At 42.2% G+C, this 6,000-nt stretch overlaps 1 protein-coding gene across 1 annotated transcript in view; it reads left to right on the forward strand.

Moving 5' to 3' along the window:
* The window catches only part of DYDC2 (DPY30 domain containing 2), a 28,422-nt gene extending 22,721 nt beyond the window's left edge, over positions 1–5,701 (forward strand). The window contains exon 6 of the transcript XR_004436615.1: positions 5,452–5,701. The gene's annotated coding sequence lies outside the window, so the exon portion shown is untranslated. The remainder of the gene's footprint in view (positions 1–5,451) is intronic.
* The last annotated feature ends 299 nt before the right edge of the window (positions 5,702–6,000 follow it).

Consider the following 6,000-nt stretch of genomic DNA (forward strand, 5'->3'; position numbering starts at 1 on the left):
CACCTCAGACCCCCCAAGTAGCTGGGGACCGCAGGTGCACACCACCACACTCAACTAATGATATTCTTTAGACATGAAGAATGATGGCAAAACTATCTAAGGAGCTACTTTTCAACATATTGTCATTCAAAAATTTAACAATGACATGTTATGTTGATATATAACAAAATATCAGGTGTAAATATGCACCAAATACTTTAGAAACTCCAGACAAAAAAGTAGATGGCAACAAGGCTATCTAAAGGATAATTGAGAGGGTGTAGCCCCTTCACTCAATGAAGAATGGGGACAAAACAAGAATAAAAAACGGATGGGCCAGGTGCAGTGGCTCACGCCTGTAATCCCAGCACTTTGGGAGGCCGAGGCGGGAGTTTGAAAACAGAGTGGCCAACATGGTGAAACCCCATCTCTACAAAAAATACAAAAATTAGCTGGGCATCGTGGCACACACCTGTAGTTCCAGCTACTCGGGAGGCCAAAGCAGGAGAATTGCTTGAATCCCAGAGGTAGAGGTTGCAGTGAGCCAAGATCATGCCACTGCACTACAGCCTAGGCGACAGAACAAGACTCTGTCTCAAAAAATAAAAAAAATTTATAGAAAGTAAAAAATCAAAACCTTTATTAGACTCAGCATCTACATGACTAGAAAGCAAGCTTCTCTTTTTAAAGGTATCCTTTTCTCCTGCCTAAATAGTGTCCTTTAAGTACCTAAGAGAGAAGGAAAACATTGACATACCAGGAGGTTGCTGGGACCAACCTTGACCATCCACGCTCACCGCCAGGGAGCAGTATCAGAGAGATGAGGGGCAGATATGCAGGGGAGGAGCTCCAGGTTCGGTGAACTTCAGTAAGCCCTGCCTGCTGACATTGCCTCTAAGGGTTTCCTTTTATATTACTGGCAGAATGAATTTCAGAATCTTGTGGTTTTCTACCCCAGGTTCCAATCTGCTTAGCATCTGACCTTTTCTTAAAACAAAGATCTGAACATTTCCTAAAACATCCGCCCAGAACAAAAGCAAAAACACACAAACATGGACTGACAATTTTGAGGGCTGATTACAAAAAGAGTACTTTGATTTGATACAGTCATACCTCGGAGATACTGCAAGTTCACTGCAATGAAGCGAATATGGCAATAAAGCCAGTCATGCACAATTTTTGATTTCCCAGTGCATGTAAAAAGTATGTTTATACTATATTATAGTCTATTAAGTGTGCAATAGCATTATGTCTTTAAAAAGTATGCATACGTAATTTTAAAATACTTTTTTGCTAAAAAATGCTAACGATATGTGAAACTTCTCCGAATTGTAAATCTTTTTGCTGGCAGTGGGTCTTGCCTTAATTACGTTGATGGTTGCTGACTGATCAGGGTGGTAGTTGCTGAAGGCTAGGGTGACTGTGGCAATTTCTTTTTTTTTTTTTTTTTTTTTTTTGAGGCGGAGTCTCGCTCTGTCGCCCAGACTGGAGTGCAGTGGCGCAATCTCGGCTCACTGCAAGCTCCGCCTCCCAGGTTCACGCCATTCTCCTGCCTCAGCCTCCCGAGTAGCTGGGACTACAGGCGCCCGCCACCTCGCCCGGCTAGTTTTTTTTGTATTTTTAGTAGAGACGGGGTTTCACCATGTTAGCCAGGATGGTCTCGATCTCCTGACCTCGTGATCCGCCCGTCTCGGCCTCCCAAAGTGCTGGGATTACAGGCTTGAGCCACCGCGCCCGGCCGGCAATTTCTTAAAATAAGACAACAGTGAAATTTGCCACATTTCATCCACAGTAGAACTTCTTTCAAAATTGGAGTCAATCCTTTCAAACACTGCCACTGCTTTATCAACTAAGTTTGGGGAATAGTGTAAACATTTGTTGTCATTTCAACAAAGCTCACAATATTCATGAATCGTGAATGTTCTGGATGGCATGTAGAATGGTAAAAACTTTCCAGAGGTTTTTAATTTACTTTGCTTGGATCGATCAGAGGAATCACTATCCATGAAAGCTATAGCTTTACAAAATATATTTCTTAAATAATAAGACTTGAAAGTCAAAATTACTCCTTGATCCATGGGCTACAGAATGGATATTGTGTTAGCAGGCATAAAAACAACATTTACCTCCTTATACATTTTCACCAGAGCTCTCAGGTGATGAGAGGCATTGTCAATGAGCAGTAATATTTTGAAAGAAACCTTTTTGGCTGGGCACAGTGGCTCATGCCTGTAATACCAGCACTTTGAGAGGCCGAAGTGGGTGGATCACTTGGGGTCAGGAGTTCGAGACCAGCCTGACCAGAAGTTCAAGACCATGGTGAAACCCTGTCTCTAGGAAAAATACAAAAATATTAGCTGGGCATGGTGGCACATGCCTATAATCCCAGCTACTCAGGAGACTGAGGCAGGAGAATCATTTGAACCCGGGAGGCGGACGTTGCAGTGAGCCAAGACGGTGCCATTGCACCCCAGCCTGGGCAACAAGAGCGAAACTCGGTCTCAAAAAAATAATAATAAAAGAAAAAAAAGAAAGAAATCTTTTCGTCTGAGCAGTATATCTCAAGAGTGGGCTTAAAATGTTCAGCAAACCATGGTATAAACAGATGTGCTATCATCCAGGCTTCGTTGTTCCACTGATAGCACACAGGCAGAGTAGATCTAGCATAATTCTCAAGGCCCCTAGGATTTTCAGAAGGATAAATGAGTGTTGGCTTCAACTTAAAGTCACCAGATGCATTAGACCCTAACAAGAGTCAGCCTGTCCTTTGAAGGTTTGAAGCCTTGAAGCCAGGCATTGACTTCTCCTCTCTAGCTATGAAAGTCTTGGATGGCATCTTCTTCCTATAGAAGGCTATTTCATCCACATTGAAAATCTGTTGTTTATTGTAGCCACCATCATCAACTATCCCAGGATAATTATTTTCAATTACTTTCTGGATACCTTGCTGCAGCTTCTACATCAGCACTTGCTGCTTCACCCTGCACTTTTATGTTATGGAAATGGCCCCTTTCCATAAACCAGCCTTTCCTAGCTTCAAACTTTTCTTCTTCAGCTTATTCATCTCTCTCAGCCTTTACAGAATTGAAGAGAGGTAGAGCCTTGCTCTGGATTAGCCTTTGGCTTAACGGAATGTTGTGGTTAGTTTGATCTTCCATCCAGACCACTAAAGCTTTCTCCATATCAGCAATAAAGCTATTTCACTTTCTTATCATTTGTGTGTTTATGGAGCAGCACCTTTACTTTCCTTCAAGAACCTTTCCTTTACATTCACAACTTGGCTGTTTGACACAAGAGGCTTAGCTTTCAGCCTGTCTTGGCTTTCTTTTTTTTCTTTTTTTTTCTTTTTTTTGAGACAGAGTCTCGCTCTGTCGCCCAGGCTGGAGTGCAGTGGCCGGATCCAGCTCACTGCAAGCTCCGCCTCCCGGGTTTATGCCATTCTCCTGCCTCAGCCTCCCGAGTAGCTGGGACTACAGGCACCCGCCGCTTCGCCCGGCTATTTTGTATTTTTTAGTAGAGACGGGGTTTCACCATGTTAGCCAGGATGGTCTCGATCTCCTGACCTCGTGATCCACCCGTCTCGGCCTCCCAAAGTGCTGGGATTACAGGCTTGAGCCACCGCGCCCGGCCTTGTCTTGGCTTTCTATATGCCTTTCTCACTAAGCCTAACTCTTACTACTTTTCTCTTTTTTTTTTTTTTTTTTTGAGACAAGGTCTTGCTCTGTGGCCCAGGCTAGAGTGCATGGGGGGCGATCTCAGCTCACTGCAACCTCCCCTTCCCAGGTTCAAGCAAGCAAGTCCTGTGCCTCAGTCTCCTGAGTAGCTGGGACTACAGGCACCACCACGTCCAGCTAATTTTTATATGTTTAGTAGCAACAGGATTTCACCATGTTGGTCAGGCTAGTCTCAAACTCCTGGCCTCAAGTGATCTGCCCGCCTTGGCCTCCCAAAGTGCTGGGATTACAAGTGTGAGCCACCATGCCCAGCCCATAACTAGCTCCTGACTTAAAGTGAGAGTCATGCGACTCTTCTTTTCACTTGAACATTTAGAGGCCATTGTACAGTTATTAATTGGCCTCATTTCAATATTGTTGTGTCTTAGGGAATAGGAAGGCATGAGGAGAGGGAAAGAGATGAAGGAATGGTGTGTTGGTGGAGCAGTCAGAACACACACAGTATTTGTTGATTGAGTTCACCATCACAAACATAGTATTTATTGGTTGAGTTCACCATCTTATATGGGTGTAATTGTAGATAATTACAAAGTAACATCAGAGATCACTGATTGTAGATCCCTATAACAGTTATAATAATAATGAATGAGTCTGAAATATTGTGGGAATTACCAAAATATGACACAGAGACACAAAGGGAGCACATGCTGTTGGAAAAAAAATGGCACCGATAGACTTGCATAACATAGGGTTGCCACAGACCTTAATATTTATTTTTATTTTATTTTATTTTATTGAGGTGGAGTCTCACTCTGTCACCCAGGCTGGAATGCAGTGGTGCGATCTCAGCTCACTGCAAACTCTGCCTCCCAAGTTCAAGCGATTCTGTTGCCTCAGCCTCCCTAGTAGCTGGGATTACAGGCATGCACTATCACACCCTGCTAATTTTTTTTTTTTTTTTTGAAACAGAGTCTTGCTGTGTCGCCCAGGCTGGAGTACAGTGGCATGATCTCGGCTCATTGCAACCTCCACCTCCCGGTTCAAGTGATTCTCATGCCTCGGCCTCCCGAGTAGCTGGGATTACAGGCGTGTACCACCACTCTTGGCTAATTTTTTGTATTTTTAGTAGAGACAGGGTTTCATCATGTTGGCCAGGCTGGTCTCGAACTCCTGAGCTCAGGCAATCCGCCTGCCTCAGTCTCCCAAATTGCTAGGATTATGGGCGTAAGCCACTGTGCCCGGCCAGACCTTTACTATTTAAACAAAATGCGATATCTGCAAAACAGAGCAAAGCAAAACACAATAAAATGAAGTATGTCTGCACTTAATTTCTTAGATAAATCAGATAGATAGGTAGATAGAACAAAAGACATTACTGGGATTCATCATGGAAATGTTCTGCTATGGCCATTAGGTATCCATTAAAAGCAATAATGTAGAAAGATACAAATTTATAATATCAGGGTAAGTATGTGTTTGTGTGTACTCTTGTGTCTATCCACAGAGAACTATCTGGAAAGATGGTCATTTGAGTGATAGGATTACTATTGAAATTGTATTTTGTCATGCTTCTCTGTATCATAGAGTTTTTTATAAAGATCATGAACCCCAAATAAAATAAAAAGAAATAAAAATGTTTTCTCATTTGGGAAAATTTTTTTAAGCAAAACTTATCAATATGAATCTGGGCAGCTCAACTTCTTCCTTTTCAAAAGTGGGAAATGTACATTTGTCACTCTGGCTTTCATCGTTACATGGCGTGCTGGATTCCCACCTAATAGTTTTTGTGTTTCAACAGGATTCTTCCTTGCCAGTCTCCAGGATGGAAGAGTAATGGAGGGAACTCTCTGGTTATTTTCTCTGCTTGTCCTCCCTCTAAGAGGAAAATTGACCTCTCCAGTTGTTGAGATTGTTAGGTGACTGCTAGTCTTGCAGTTGCATTCATATACTGGGGACAGTAAATGTATTAAATGTATTAAATGTAACAGTTTTGGGTTTTTTGTTTTATTTTGGCTTGTTTTTTTTCTCTCCTTGGTCTCTTAAACCTGCTGATATTTGTGAGGCTTACATTTGCAGCTTCTCTATCTACAATTTGGTGGGAAAGTCAGTCTCCTGGAGGGAAATGAGAGACACTACCACATTCTTCAGTTTATCTGATTATCTATCTGAATATAATTCTAAATAAACTATTATTCTACTGAAACTGTTCTCTTGTCATAAAATTGCCCTTGGGATCATTATTGTAATTGCCATTACCATTGCTCATGGCTATATTATGATCACTAATATAACAGTCATTAGCTAAATGCTTCTGACTTTCCTTCCAGGCATAGACCTTCATGCATCT

This window comes from Trachypithecus francoisi, unplaced genomic scaffold (assembly GCF_009764315.1).
Source record: "Trachypithecus francoisi isolate TF-2019V2 unplaced genomic scaffold, Tfra_2.0 Lachesis_group9, whole genome shotgun sequence".
Classification (NCBI taxonomy): domain Eukaryota; kingdom Metazoa; phylum Chordata; class Mammalia; order Primates; family Cercopithecidae; genus Trachypithecus; species Trachypithecus francoisi.